Below are 18857 nucleotides of genomic sequence, written 5' to 3' on the forward strand. Positions count from 1 at the left end.
GAAGCACAAAAAATTCAATCTCCTCATGATGGAGGACACCTACGTTCATGCGCAAGGGCACTGTGCGATAGCATACGGTACAGTCCAGATTCTGTCCGCTGACAGAAGAAATGAAGAGAGGCTTGTCGAGACGGGTCACAGGGATGTTGAATCTGTTGACTAATGAGGCCTCAATGAAGTTACCTGTTGAACCTGAGTCCAGAAAGGCCACGGCAGAAAAGGCAGATTTAGCAGGCAAAGAAATCCGTACAGGAATAGTTAAGCATGGAGAGGTAGAATCCACACCCAGTAACGCCTCTCCCACGTTTACTAGGTGCGTGCGTCTTCCCAGACGCGGAGGACGAATAGGACAGTCCTTCCGGAAATGCATGGAGCTCGCACAGTAAAGGCAAAGGTTCTCATTCCTGCGGCGAGTCCTCTCAAGTTGGGTCAGGCGAGACCGATCCACTTGCATAGCCTCCTCGGCGGAAGGCACAATCACAGGTCGCAGCGGATGCTGGAAGAGACGTGTTGGGCGGGGAAACCGCCTGGTGTGAACGAGATCCTTTTCTTGGCGTAGCTCCTGTCGCCTTTCCTAAAAACGCATATCAATGCGGGTGGCCAAATGGATTAGTTCAGACAGGGTTGAGGGTATCTCTCGTGCGGCCAGAACATCTTTGATGTGGCTGGATAAACCCTTCTTGAAGGTCGCGCAGAGAGCCTCATTATTCCAGGCTAATTCTGAGGCAAGAGTCCGGAACTGAATGGCGTAATCGCCCACTGTAGAGTTTCCTTGAACAAGATTCAACAAGGCCATCTCGGCAGAAAAAACCCGGACTGGTTCCTCAAAAACAGAGCGTATTTCTGAGAAGAAGCTCTGGACTGAAGCGGAGGCAGGATCGTTGCGGTCCCAAAGCAGAGTGGCCCAAGACAACACCTTTCCAGAGAATAAGCTGACCACGAATGCCACCTTAGACTTAGGCGGCAAGGTTCGTAGTCAGGGGCAACAGCAGAGATTCTGGAAACACAGGCAAGGACACACTGGAACGCTTTCACTAGGCACTAGGCAACAAGATCCGGCAGGGAAAGGAAGGGGAAGTGATGTTTTATAGGGGAAACAGTGATTAGACTAGATTGGGCAAGGCACCAATTAGTGGTGCACTGGCCCTTTAAATTTCAGAGAGCCGGCGCGTGCGCGCCCTAGAGAGCGGGGCCACGCGCGCCGGGCAGGGACAGAGGAAGGACGGAGCAGGTGAGAAGAGACATGGGATGCGATCCGTGAGCGGGCTCTTCCCGTCCCGCGGATCGCATCCCCTCCGGTGAAGGGGTAGCAGCGCTCTCGGTCAGCAGCGCCGACCAGAGCGCTGCAAGCAGAGTAACGCCGCGAGCTCTCCGGGGAAGCAGCGTTACAACAGAGCTCCATGACAACACAACACACACTATTCTGCATCATATGAGTGTATCACAGAGCTCCACAACAATACAACACACATTATTCTGCATCATATGAGTGTATCACAGAGCTCCACAACAATACAACACACATTATTCTACATCATATGAGTGTATCACAGAGCTCCACAACAATACGATACACATTATTCTACATCATATGAGTGTATCACAGAGCTCCACAACAATACAACACACATTATTCTACAGCATTTGAGTGTATCACAGAGCTCCACAACAATAAGACACACATTATTCTGCATCATATGAGTGTATCACAGAGCTCCACAATACAACACACATTATTCTACATCACAGAGCTCCACAATACAACACACATTATTCTGCATCATATGAGTGTATCATAGAGCTCCACAACAATACAACACACATTATTCTGCATCATATGAGTGTATCACAGAGCTCCACAACAACACAACACACATTATTCTACAGCATTTGAGTGTATCACAGAGCTCCACAACAATACAACACACATTATTCTACATCATATGAGTGTATCACAGAGATTCACAACAATACAACACGCAATATTCTACATCATATGAATGTATCACAGAGCTCCACAACAAAACAACACACAATATTCTACATCATATGAGTATATCGCAGAGCTACACAACAATACAACGCACATTAATCTACATCATATGAGTGTATCACAGAGCTCCACAACAATACAACACACATTATTCTATATCATATGAGTGTATCACAGAGCTCCACAATACAACACACATTATTCTACATCATATGAGTGTATCACAGAGCTCCACAACAATACAACGCACATTATTCTACATCATATGAGTGTATCACAGAGCTCAACAACAATACAACACACATTATTCTGCATCATATGAGTGTATCACAGAGCTCCACAACAATACAACACACATTATTCTACATCATATGAGTGTATCACAGAGCTCCACAATACAACACACATTATTCTACATCATATGAGTGTATCACAGAGCTCCACAACAATACAACACACAATAATCTACATCATATGAGTATATCGCAGAGCTACACAACAATACAACGCACATTAATCTACATCATATGAGTGTATCACAGAGCTCCACAACAATACAACACACATTATTCTATATCATATGAGTGTATCACAGAGCTCCACAATACAACACACATTATTCTACATCATATGAGTGTATCACAGAGCTCCACAACAATACAACGCACATTATTCTACATCATATGAGTGTATCACAGAGCTCAACAACAATACAACACACATTATTCTGCATCATATGAGTATATGACAGAGCTCTACATCAATACAACACACATTATTCTACATCATATGAGTGTATCACAGAGCTCCACAATACAACACACATTATTCTCCATCATATGAGTGTATCACAGAGCTCCACAACAATACAACACACATTATTCTGCATCATATGAGTATATGACAGAGCTCTACATCAATACAACACACATTATTCTACATCATATGAGTGTATCACAGAGCTCCACAACAATACAACACAAATTATTCTGCATCATATGAGTGTATCACAGAGCTCCACAACAATACAACACACATTATTCTGCATCATATGTGTGTATCACAGAGCTCCACAATACAACACACATTATTCTACATCATATGAGTGTATCACAGAGCTCCACAACAAAACAACACACATTATTCTACATAATATGAGTGTATCACAGAGCTCCACAACAATACAACACACATTATTCTACATCATATGAATGTATCACAGAGCTCCACAACAATACAACACACATTATTCTATATCATATGAGTGTATCACAGAGCTCCACAACAATACTACACACAGTATTCTATATCATATGAGTGTATCACAGAGCTCTACAACAATACAACACACATTATTCTATATCATATGAGTGTATCACAGAGCTCCACAACAATACAACACACATTATTCTATATCATATGAGTGTATCACAGAGCTCCACAACAATACAACACACATTATTCTGCACCATATGAATGTATCACAGAGCTCCACAATACAACACACATTATTCTACATCATATGAGTGTATCACAGAGCTCCACAACAATACAACACACATTATTCTACATCATATGAATGTATCACAGAGCTCCACAACAATACAACACACATTATTCTACATCATATGAGTGTATCACAGAGCTCCACAACAATACAACACACATTATACTGCACCATATTAGTGTATCACAGAGCTCTACAACAATACAACACACATTATTCTCCATCATATGAGTGTATCACAGAGCTCCACAACAATACAACACACATTATTCTACATCATATGAGTGTATCACAGAGCTCCACAACAATACAACACACATTATTCTACATCATAGGAGTGTATCACAGAGCTCCACAACAATACAACACACATTATTCTATATCATACGAGTGTATCACAGAGCTCTACAGCAATACAACACACATTATTCTACATCATATGAGTGCATCACAGAGCTCCACAACAATACAACACATATTATTCTACATCATATGAGTGTATCACAGAGCTCCACAACAATACAACACACATTATTCTACATCATATGAGTATCACAGAGCTCCACAACAATACAACACACATTATTCTACATCATATGAGTGTATCACAGAGCTCCACAACAATACAACACACATTATTCTACATCATATGAGTGTATCACAGAGCTCCACAACAATACAACACACATTATTCTGCATCATATGAGTGTATCACAGAGCTCCACAACAATACAACACACATTATTCTACATCATATGAGTGTATCACAGAGCTTCACAACAATACAACACACATTATTCTGCATCATATGAGTGTATCACAGAGCTCTACAACAATACAACACACATTATTCTGCATCATATGAGTGTATCACAGAGCTCTACAACAATACAACACACATTATTCTACATCATATGAGTGTATCACAGAGCTCCACAACAATACAACACACATTATTTTGCAGCATATGAGTGTATCACAGAGCTCCACAACAATACAACACACATTATTCTGCATCATATGAGTGTATCAGGGGCGGACACAGACAACAGAGGGCCCCTGTGCAAAGAATGTGCCTGGGCCCCCCCCCCCCCCCAAAAAAAAAAAGTAATATGCCATAAAATTGCACTGCAACTCACATTAATTTGCATTAGATAGACAGCAGTTTCCCCACATTAGGTAGCATAGATTCCCCACATTAGGTAGCATAGTTTCCCCACATTATGTAGCATATATTCCCCATATTAGGTAGCATTGCATAGTTTCCCCACATTAGGTAACGTAGCATAATTTCCCCACATTAGGTAGCGTAGCATGTATTCCCCACATTAGGTAGCGCAGCATATATTCCCCACATTAGGTAGCGTAGCATAGATTCCCTACATTAGGTAGCGTAGCCCCACATTAGGTAGCGTAGCATAGCATATATTCCCCACATTAGGTAGCATGGCATAGATTCCCCACATTAGGTAGCGTAGCATATATTCCCCACATTAGGTAGTGTAGCAAAGATTCCCCACATTAGGTAGCATAGCATATATTCCCCACATTAGGTAGCATAGATTCCCCACATTAGGTAGCATAGCATATATTCCCCATATTAGGTAGCATAGATTCCCCACATTAGGTAGCATAGCATATATTCCCCACATTAGGTAGCATAGATTCCCCACATAAGGTAGCGTAGCATAACCCCAACAAACAAACACACACACACTCTTACCTGGCCTACTTACATTTGCCCATGGGGACTTCCTGGCAGAGGTGCGCGCTATAAGTCACATCATCGCACGCTCTGCGCTGGACGTCAGCGTCCAGGTGCTTGCGATGACGTCACTCACCGCACGCACCTCAGCCAGGAAGTCCCCATGGGCAGATGTAAGTAACAGTTTAGTGACTGGGCAAGACTGGTTTCCCTGTCATATGTGCACTGGCAGGGCTGCCATCAGAAATTTCGGGGCCCCTTACACAACTCAAGGCCTGAGACCCCCACCGATCACCTCGGTTGAAGTGGTTCTCCAGCTGTTGGAAAGCTAAAACTCCCATCATATCTGGAGAGCCTCAGGCAATGGGAGTTGTAGTTTTGTAACAGCTGAAGAGACACAGATTGGACACAGTTTTACCCATCATCACTGCAGAACTTACAAGTGACTACAGCTCTGATGGGACAGTCATAAGAACATACAATGATGTCAGTGACCTGAGTGACGTCTTCTTTTCTTCTTCATCTCGTCCAGAGACCAGGTCTTCCCCCAGCTCCATCTTCTCTGCAGAGTCTGACATCCAGACATCATTGGCTCCTCACTGTCAGCAGATCCTCATCCTCTGCATGAAGACAGTAATCATTATAACCTTGCCAGAAAGTGTAACCTAAATAAAATACTGCCCCACACTGTACCCTGAATATAATACTGCTATACACTGTACCCACTAAATATAATACTGCCACACACTGTACCCTGAATATAATCCTGCCACACACTGTACCCTGAATATAATACTGCCACACACTGTACCATGAATAGCATACTGCCATACACTGTACCCACTAAATATAATGCTGCTATTCACTGTACCCACTAAATATAATACTGCCCCACACAGTACACTAAATAAAATACTGTCACACACTGTACCCTAAATAAAATACTGCCCCACACTGTACCCCAAATATAATATTGCCAGACACTGTACCCTGAATACAATACTGCTGTACACTGTACCCACTAAATATAATACTGCTATACACTGTATCCACTAAATATAATCCTGCTACACACTGTAACCTGAATATAATACTGCCACACACTGTACTCCGAATATAATACTGCCACACATTGTACCCACTAAATATAATACTGCCACACACTGTACCCTGAATATAATACTGCTATACACTGTACCCTGAATATAATAATACTATACACTGTACCCTGAATATAATACTGCTACACACTGTGCCCACTAAATATAATCCTGCCACACACCGTACCCTGAATATAATAATGCTATACACTGTAACCTGAGCATAATACTGCTATACACTGTACCCACTAAATATAATCCTGCCACACACTATACCCACTAAATATAATACCTCTTATCCTCTGTGTCCTCATCATTCCTCATCACCCCCATAACCCCTGCCAAACCTCTCCTCAACACTACTATAACCACCCCCGCACCTCTCCTCATCACTACTATAACCCCCCCGCACCTCTCCTCATCACTACTATAACCCCCCCCGCACCTCTCCTCATCACTACTATAACCCCCCCACACACCTCTCCTCATCACTACTATAACCCCCGCACCTCTCCTCATCACTACTATAACCCCCGCACCTCTCCTCATCACTATTATAATGCCCCCTGCATCTCTCACCACCCCCATAACACCCCCCTGCACCTCTCTTCACCCCCATAACACCCTCCTGCACCTCTTATCACCCCCATAACCCCCCCTGCACCTCTCATCACCCCATAACACCCCCCCCTCTCATCACCCCCATAACACCCCCTGCATCTCTCATCACTCCCATAACCCCCCCTGCACCTCTCATCACCCCATAACACCCCCCCCTCTCATCACCCCCATAACACCCCCTGCATCTCTCATCACTCCCATAACACCCCCTGCACCTCTCATCACCCCCATAACCTCCCCATGCACCTTTCATCCCCCCATAACACCCCCTGCACCTCTCATCCCCCCCATAACACCCCCCTGCACCTCTCATCACCCCCATAACCTCCCCATGCACCTTTCATCCCCCCATAACACCCCCTGCACCTCTCATCCCCCCATAACACCCCCTGCACCTCTCATTACCCCCCCCCTCTCATCACCCCTATAACACCCCAAGCAAAAGTTCCCCTGCACCTCTCATCACCATTGTAGTCTGCAAACAACATAGCCCCCATCCAACCCCCCCCCCCCCGTTCACTTACCCTGCCGGGGTTCGGTGCAGCTGCTGCTCCTGTCAGAGTGTCACTGCATGGGGAGGATCCGTCGGGAGGCTGCTGGACTCTGGAGATCGCGCCGGGACAGGTCAGGTGACTGGAGTAGACGTGCGTGCCTGCGCGGGGCACGTCGACTCCCATCAGCCCCTGGCCTGTCCGGCCCTGCTGTACTTCTTAAGGGGCCCGCGCCCTAGAAAGAGCGGGCCTCATAGTCCTGCGGGCCCCCCGGACTATGAGGCCCGGTCATAGTTCTGACAGGTTCCCAGCCAGAAGTCATTGAGTGACAGTCGCAGTCACTCACTGACTAGCCGGAAAAAAAAAAAGTACAGGGACGTCCGGGCCTCCCTGAAGCTCCGGGCCCCATACAAGTGTATGGGTTTACCCCCTGATGGCGGCCCTGTGCACTGGGTCCGATGGTAGGACCGGCCCAGCGTGTGAGGGCGGGCCCCCTCCCGGGCGGGCCCCCTCCCACGCTGGGCCCCTGTGCAGCTGAACCGGCTGCACAGGCGATATGTCCGCCCCTGGAGTGTATCACAGAGCTCCACAACAATACAACACACATTATTCTACATCATATGAGTGTATCACAGAGCTCCACAACAATACAACACACATTATTCTACATCATATGAGTGTATCACAGAGCTCCACAACAATACAACACACATTATTCCACATCATATGAGTGTATCACAGAACTCCACAATACAACACACATTATTCCACATCATATGAGTGTATCACAGAGCTCCACAACAATACAACACACATTATTCTGCATCATATGAGTGTATCACAGAGCTCCACAATACAACACACATTATTCTACATCATATGAGTGTATCACAGAGCTCCACAATACAACACACATTATTCTACATCATATGAGTGTATCACAGAGCTCCACAACAATACAACACACATTATTCTACATCATATGAGTGTATCACAGAGCTCCACAACAATACAACACACATTATTCTGCATCATATGAGTGTATCACAGAGCTCCACAATACAACACACATTATTCTACATCATATGAGTATATCACAGAGCTCCACAACAATACAACACACATTATTCTGCATCATATGAGTATCACAGAGCTCCACAACAATACAACACACATTATTCTGCATCATATGAGTGTATCACAGAGCTCCACAATACAACACACATTATTCTACATCATATGAATGTATCACAGAGCTCCACAACAATACAACACACATTATTTTGCAGCATATGAGTATATCACAGAGCTCCACAACAATACAACGCACAATATTCTACATCATATGAGTGTTGTCACGATTCGGCTTACGGGTTGTGGATCCGCTGTGTCAGCGAGGGATTGGCGTGGACCGTGCTAGTGGACCGGTTCTAAGAGGCTACTGGTGTTCACCAGAGCCCGCCGCAAAGCGGGATGGTCTTGCTGCGGCAGTAGCAACCAGGTCGTATCCACTAGCGACGGCTCAACCTCGCTGTCTGCTGAGAAGGCGTGGGACAGAAGGACTAGGCAGAGGCAAGGTCAGACGTAGCAGAAGGTCGGGGGCAGGCGGCAAGGTTCGTAGTCAGGATGGATAGCAGAAGTTCAGGTACACAGGCTTTGGACACACCAAACGCTTTCACTGGCACAAGGCAACAAGATCCGGCAAGGGAGTGCAAGGGAGGAGATCAGATATAGCCAGGGAGCAGATGGAAGCCAATTAAGCTAATTGGGCCAGGCACCAATCATTGGTGCACTGGCCCTTTAAGTCTCAGAGAGCTGGCGCGCGTGCGCCCTAGAGAGCGGAGCCGCGCGCGCCAGCACAAGACAGCAGGGGACCGGGACGGGTAAGTGACCTGGGATGCGATTCACGAGCGGGCGCGCCCCGCTGTGCGAATCGCATCCCCGACGGCCATGACAGTGCAGCGCTCCCGGTCAGCGGGACTGACCGGGGCGCTGCAGGGAGAAAGACGCCGTGAGCGCTCCGGGGAGGAGCGGGGACCCGGAGCGCTAGGCGTAACAAGTGTATCACAGAGCTCCACAACAATACAACACACATTATTCTTGATCATATGAGTGTATCACAGAGCTCCACAACAATACAACACACATTATTCTGCATCATATGAGTGTATCACAGAGCTCCACAACAATACAACACACATTATTCTGCATCATATGAGTGTATCACAGAGCTCCACAACAATACAACACACAATATTCTACATCATATGAGTGTATCACAGAGCTCCACAATACAACACACATTATTCTACATCATATGAGTGTATCACAGAGCTCCACAGCAATACAACACACAATATTCTACATCATATGAGTGTATCACAGAGCTCCACAACAATACAACACACATTATTCTACATCATATGAGTGTATCACAGAGCTCCACAACAATACAACACACATTATTCTACATCATATGAGTGTATCACAGAGCTCCACAACAATACAACACACATTATTCTCCATCATATGAGTGTATCACAGAGCTCAACAACAATACAATACACATTATTCTACATCATATGAGGGTATCACAGAGCTCCACAGCAATACAACACACAATATTCTACATCATATGAGTGTATCACAGAGCTCCACAACAATACAACACACATTATTCTACATCATATGAGTGTATCACAGAGCTCCACAACAATACAACACACATTATTCTACATCATATGAGTGTATCACAGAGCTCCACAACAATACAACACACATTATTCTCCATCATATGAGTGTATCACAGAGCTCAACAACAATACAACACACATTATTCTGCATCATATGAGTGTATCACAGAGCTCCACAATACAACACACATTATTCTACATCATATGAGTGTATCACAGAGCTCCACAACAATACAACACACATTATTCTGCATCATATGAGTGTATCACAGAGCTCCACAACAATACAACACATATTATTCTACATCATATGAGTGTATCACAGAGCTCCACAACAATACAACACACATTATTCTGCATCATATGAATGTATCACAGAGCTCCACAACAATACAACACACATTATTCTATATCATATGAGTGTATCACAGAGCTCCATAATACAACACACATTATTCTACATCATATGAGTGTATCACAGAGCTCCACAACAATACAACACACATTATTCTGCATCATATGAATGTATCAAAGAGCTCCACAACAATACAACACATATTATTCTACATCATATGAGTGTATCACAGAGCTCCACAATACAACACACATTATTCTACATCATATGAGTGTATCACAGAGCTCCACAATACAACACACATTATTCTACATCATATGAGTGTATCACAGAGCTCCACAACAATACAACACACATTATTCTCCATCATATGAGTGTATCACAGAGCTCCACAATACAACACACATTATTCTACATCATATGAGTATCACAGAGCTCCACAACAATACAACACACATTATTCCACATCATATGAGTGTATCACAGAACTCCAGAACAATACAACACACATTATTCCACATCATATGAGTGTATCACAGAGCTCCACAATACAACACACATTATTCTACATCATATGAGTGTATTACAGAGCTCCACAACAATACAACACACATTATTCTACATCATATGAGTGTATCACAGAGCTCCACAACAATACATCACACATTATTCTACATCATATGAGTGTATCACAGAGCTCCACAACAATACAACACACATTATTCTACATCATATGAGTGTATCACAGAGCTCCACAATACAACACACATTATTCTACATCATATGAGTGTATCACAGAGCTCCACAACAATACAACACACATTATTCTCCATCATATGAGTGTATCACAGAGCTCCACAATACAACACACATTATTCTCCATCATATGAGTGTATCACAGAGCTCCACAATACAACACACATTATTCTCCATCATATGAGTGTATCACAGAGCTCCACAATACAACACACATTATTCTACATCATATGAGTGTATCACAGTGCTCCACAACAATACAACACACATTATTCTACATCATATGAGTGTATCACAGAGCTCCACAACAATACATCACACATTATTCTACATCATATGAGTGTATCACAGAGCTCCACAACAATACAACACACATTATTCTCCATCATATGAGTGTATCACAGAGCTCCACAAGACAACACACATTATTCTACATCATATGAGTGTATCACAGAGCTCCACAGCAATACAACACACATTATTCTACATCATATGAGTGTATCACAGAGCTCCACAATACAACACACATTATTCTACATCATATGAGTGTATCACAGAGCTCCACAACAATACAACACACATTATACTGCACCATATGAGTGTATCACAGAGCTCCACAACAATACAACACACATTATTCTCCATCATATGAATGTATCACAGAGCTCCACAATACAACACACATTATTCTCCATCATATGAATGTATCACAGAGCTCCACAACAATACAACACACATTATTCTCCATCATATTAATGTATCACAGAGCTCCACAACAATACAACACACATTATTCTACATCATATGAGTGTATCACAGAGCTCCACAACAATACAACACACATTATTCTACATCATATGAATGTATCACAGAGCTCCACAACAATACAACACACATTATTCTGCATCATATGAGTGTATCACAGAGCTCCACAACAATACAACACACATTATTCTGCAGCATATGAGTGTATCACAGAGCTCCACAACAATACAACACACATTATTCTACATCATATGAGTGTATCACAGAGCTCCACAACAATACAACACACATTATACTGCACCATATTAGTGTATCACAGAGCTCTACAACAATACAACACACATTATTCTACATCATATGAGTGTATCACAGAGCTCCACAACAATACAACACACATTATTCTACATCATATGAGTGTATCACAGAGCTCCACAGCAATACAACACACATTATTCTACATCATATGAGTGTATCACAGAGCTCCACAACAATACAACACACATTATTCTACATCATATGAGTGTATCACAGAGCTCCACAACAATACAACACACATTATTCTACATCATATGAGTGTATCACAGAGCTCCACAACAATACAACACACATTATACTGCACCATATTAGTGTATCACAGAGCTCTACAACAATACAACACACATTATTCTCCATCATATGAGTGTATCACAGAGCTCCACAACAATACAACACACATTATTCTCCATCATATGAATGTATCACAGAGCTCCACAACAATACAACACACATTATTCGACATCATATGAGTGTATCACAGAGCTCCACAACAATACAACACACATTATTCTACATCATATGAGTGTATCACAGAGCTCCACAACAATACAACACACATTATACTGCACCATATGAGTGTATCACAGTGCTCCACAACAATACAACACACATTATTCTCCATCATATGAATGTATCACAGAGCTCCACAACAATACAACACACATTATTCTACATCATATGAATGTATCACAGAGCTCCACAGCAATACAACACACATCATTCTACATCATATGAGTGTATCACAGAGCTCCACAATACAACACACATTATTCTACATCATATGAGTGTATCACAGAGCTCCACAACAATACAACACACATTATACTGCACCATATGAGTGTATCACAGAGCTCCACAACAATACAACACACATTATTCTGCAGCATATGAGTGTATCACAGAGCTCCACAACAATACAACACACATTATTCTACATCATATGAGTGTATCACAGAGCTCCACAATACAACACACATTATTCTACATCATATGAGTGTATCACAGAGCTCCACAATACAACACACATTATTCTACATCATATGAGTGTATCACAGAGCTCCACAACAATACAACACACATTATTCTACATCATATGAGTGTATCACAGAGCTCCACAACAATACAACACACATTATACTGCACCATATTAGTGTATCACAGAGCTCCACAACAATACAACATACATTATTCTCCATCATATGAATGTATCACAGAGCTCCACAACAATACAACACACATTATTCTACATCATATGAGTGTATCACAGAGCTCCACAACAATACAACACACATTATTCTCCATCATATGAATGTATCACAGAGCTCCACAACAATACAACACACATTATTCTACATCATATGAGTGTATCACAGAGCTCCACAACAATACAACACACATTATTCTACATCATATGAGTGTATCACAGAGCTCCACAACAATACAACACACATTATACTGCACCATATGAGTGTATCACAGTGCTCCACAACAATACAACACACATTATTCTACATCATATGAGTGTATCACAGAGCTCCACAACAATACAACACACATTATTCTCCATCATATGAATGTATCACAGAGCTCCACAATACAACACACATTATTCTCCATCATATGAGTGTATCACAGAGCTCCACAACAATACAACACACATTATTCTACATCATATGAATGTATCACAGAGCTCCACAACAATACAACACACATTATTCTACATCATATGAGTGTATCACAGAGCTCCACAACAATACAACACACATTATTCTGCAGCATATGAGTGTATCATAGAGCTCCACAACAATACAACACACATTATTCTCCATCATATGAATGTATCACAGAGCTCCACAACAATACAACACACATTATTCTACATTATATGAATGTATCACAGAGCTCCACAACAATACAACACACATTATTCTACATCATATGAATGTATCACAGAGCTCCACAACAATACAACACACATTATTCTGCATCATATGAGTGTATCACAGAGCTCCACAACAATACAACACACTATATTCTACATCATATGAGTGTATCACAGAGCTCCACAACAATACAACACACATTATTCTCCAGCATATGAGTGTATCACAGAGCTCCACAACAATACAACACACATTATTCTACATCATATGAGTGTATCACAGAGCTCCACAACAATACAACACACATTATACTGCACCATATGAATGTATCACAGAGCTCCACAACAATACAACACACATTATTCTGCATCATATCAGTGTATCACAGAGCTCCACAACAATACAACACACAATATTCTACATCATATGAGTGTATCACAGAGCTCCACAATACAACACACATTATTCTACATCATATGAGTGTATCACAGAGCTCCACAATACAACACACATTATTCTACATCATATGAGTGTATCACAGAGCTCCACAACAATACAACACACATTATTCTACATTATATGAGTGTATCACAGAGCTCCACAATACAACACACATTATTCTACATCATATGAGTGTATCACAGAGCTCCACAACAATACAACACACATTATTCTACATCATATGAATGTATCACAGAGCTCCACAACAATACAACACACATTATTCTCCATCATATGAATGTATCACAGAGCTCCACAGCAATACAACACACATTATTCTACATCATATGAGTGTATCACAGAGCTCCACAACAATACAACACACATTATTCTACATCATATGAGTGTATCACAGAGCTCCACAACAATACAACACACATTATACTGCACCATATGAGTGTATCACAGAGCTCCACAACAATACAACACACAATATTCTACATCATATGAATGTATCACAGAGCTCCACAGCAATACAACACACATTATTCTACATCATATGAGTGTATCACAGAGCTCCACAACAATACAACACACATTATTCTACATCATATGAGTGTATCACAGAGCTCCACAACAATACAACACACATTATACTGCACCATATGAGTGTATCACAGAGCTCCATAATACAACACACATTATTCTCCATCATATGAATGTATCACAGAGCTCCACAATACAACACACATTATTCTACATCATATGAGTGTATCACAGAGCTCCACAACAATACAACACACATTATTCTACATCATATGAATGTATCACAGAGCTCCACAACAATACAACACACATTATTCTACATCATATGAATGTATCACAGAGCTCCACAACAATACAACACACATTATTCTACATCATATGAATGTATCACAGAGCTCCACAACAATACAACACACATTATTCTGCAGCATATGAGTGTATCACAGAGCTCCACAACAATACATCACACATTATTCTACATCATATGAGTGTATCACAGAGCTCCACAACAATACAACACACATTATTCTGCATCATATGAGTGTATCACAGAGCTCCACAACAATACAACACACTATATTCTACATCATATGAGTGTATCACAGAGCTCCACAACAATACAACACACATTATTCTACATCATATGAGTGTATCACAGAGCTCCACAACAATACAACACACATTATTCTGCAGCATATGAGTGTATCACAGAGCTCCACAACAATACAACACACATTATTCTACATCATATGAGTGTATCACAGAGCTCCATAATACAACACACATTATTCTCCATCATATGAGTATATCACAGAGCTCCACAACAATACAACACACATTATTCTACATCATATGAGTGTATCACAGAGCTCCACAACAATACAACACACATTATACTGCACCATATGAGTGTATCACAGAGCTCCACAACAATACAACACACATTATTCTGCATCATATGAGTGTATCACAGAGCTCCACAACAATACAACACACAATATTCTACATCATATGAGTGTATCACAGAGCTCCACAATACAACACACATTATTCTACATCATATGAGTGTATCACAGAGCTCCACAACAATACAACACACATTATTCTACATTATATGAGTGTATCACAGAGCTCCACAATACAACACACATTATTCTCCATCATATGAGTGTATCACAGAGCTCCACAATACAACACACATTATTCTACATCATATGAGTATCACAGAGCTCTACAACAATACAACACACATTATACTACATCATATGAGTGTATCACAGAGCTCCACAATACAACACACATTATTCTGCATCATATGAGTGTATCACAGAGCTCAACAACAATACAACACACATTATTCTACATCATATGAGTGTATCACAGAGCTCCACAATACAACACACATTATTCTGCAGCATATGAGTGTATCACAGAGCTCCACAACAATACAACACACATTATTCTACATTATATGAGTGTATCACAGAGCTCCACAATACAACACACATTATTCTACATCATATGAGTGTATCACAGAGCTCCACAACAATACAACACACATTATTCTACATCATATGAGTATCACAGAGCTCTACAACAATACAACACACATTATACTACATCATATGAGTGTATCACAGAGCTCCACAATACAACACACATTATTCTGCATCATATGAGTGTATCACAGAGCTCAACAACAATACAACACACATTATTCTACATCATATGAGTGTATCACAGAGCTCCACAATACAACACACATTATTCTATATCATATGAGTGTATCACAGAGCTCCACAACAATACAACACACATTATTCTACATCATATGAATGTATCACAGAGCTCCACAACAATACAACACACATTATTCTACATCATATGAGTGTATCACAGAGCTTCACAACAACACAGCACACTATATTCTACATCATATGAGTGTATCACAGAGCTCCACAATACAACACACATTATACTGCACCATATGAGTGTATCACAGAGCTCCACAATACAACACACATTATTCTACATCATATGAGTGTATCACAGAGCTCCACAATACAACACACATTATTCTACATCATATGAGTGTATCACAGAGCTCCACAACAATACAACACACATTATTCTACATCATATGAGTATCACAGAGCTCCACAATACAACACACATTATTCTACATCATATGAGTGTATCACAGAGCTCCACAATACAACACACATTATTCTATATCATATGAGTGTATCACAGAGCTCCACAACAATACAACACACATTATTCTACATCATATGAATGTATCACAGAGCTCCACAACAATACAACACACATTATTCTACATCATATGAGTGTATCACAGAGCTTCACAACAATACAGCACACTATATTCTACATCATATGAGTGTATCACAGAGCTCCACAATACAACACACATTATTCTCCATCATATGAGTGTATCACAGAGCTCCACAACAATACAACACACATTATTCTACATCATATGAGTATCACAGAGCTCCACAACAATACAACACACATTATACTACATCATATGAGTGTATCACAGAGCTCCACAATACAACACACATTATTCTACATCATATGAGTGTATCACAGAGCTCCACAACAATACAACACACATTATACTGCACCATATGAGTGTATCACAGAGCTCAACAACAATACAACACACATTATACTGCACCATATGAGTGTATCACAGAGCTCCACAATACAACACACATTATTCTACATCATATGAGTGTATCACAGAGCTCCACAATACAACACACATTATTCTACATTATATGAGTGTATCACAGAGCTCCACAACAATACAACACACATTATTCTCCATCATATGAGTGTATCACAGAGCTCCACAATACAACACACATTATTCTCCATCATATGAGTGTATCACAGAGCTCCACAACAATACAACACACATTATACTGCATCATATGAGTGTATCACAGAGCTTCACAACACATTATTCTGCAGCATATTGGGCTGTCTAAACAATCTTAAAATCTCAGATTTTATTTCACCTTCCATAATTTAAAAAACTAATTTAGATGGGTTTGTGCCTGGGACTGTACTGTTTGGTGACATGCAGGCCATGCATATTTGCAACTGACATTGGTTGAACAATCTGTGAAAGGATGGTACGAAGACCCCTAGATATTCAGGGCTGAAGTAACTAGTGGAACCCTCTAACAAAAATCACCTAGACAGAGCAAGTTGATGCCCTGTGGGACAGGTATAAGACAAGTGAGATTGGGGCAACCTGAGTGTGGCGGACCCTCTTCACATTACATGGTTCACTGACCAAGTGAGGGACCGCTCAGAAATGGTGCCACTAAGTTTGTATCACAAGCATCTAGCATATAGTGATACCTAGTGTGTTCTACAAACAAATGTATCTGTTTAACTTAAAAAGGTTTGCATTACTCCAAAACAGAATTAACCCCTTACACTCATTGCCTTACATGTTAAAGTCTATTGCTCAGTAAGGTTCTGAAGGTCCTCCACTGAGTATAAATCTTGGGTTCAATGTTCAAAATTGGCAGTACAGCAAACACATTCCAGGATGGCAAGTGCATTCCATTCTAGACTTGTTAGAGTGTATTTATATGCCCCTTAATGGGACTGAATATATTTTGCTTTAATTAAAATTAAAATAT

This window comes from Hyla sarda, chromosome 7, assembly GCF_029499605.1.
Source record: "Hyla sarda isolate aHylSar1 chromosome 7, aHylSar1.hap1, whole genome shotgun sequence".
Lineage (NCBI taxonomy): Eukaryota > Metazoa > Chordata > Amphibia > Anura > Hylidae > Hyla > Hyla sarda.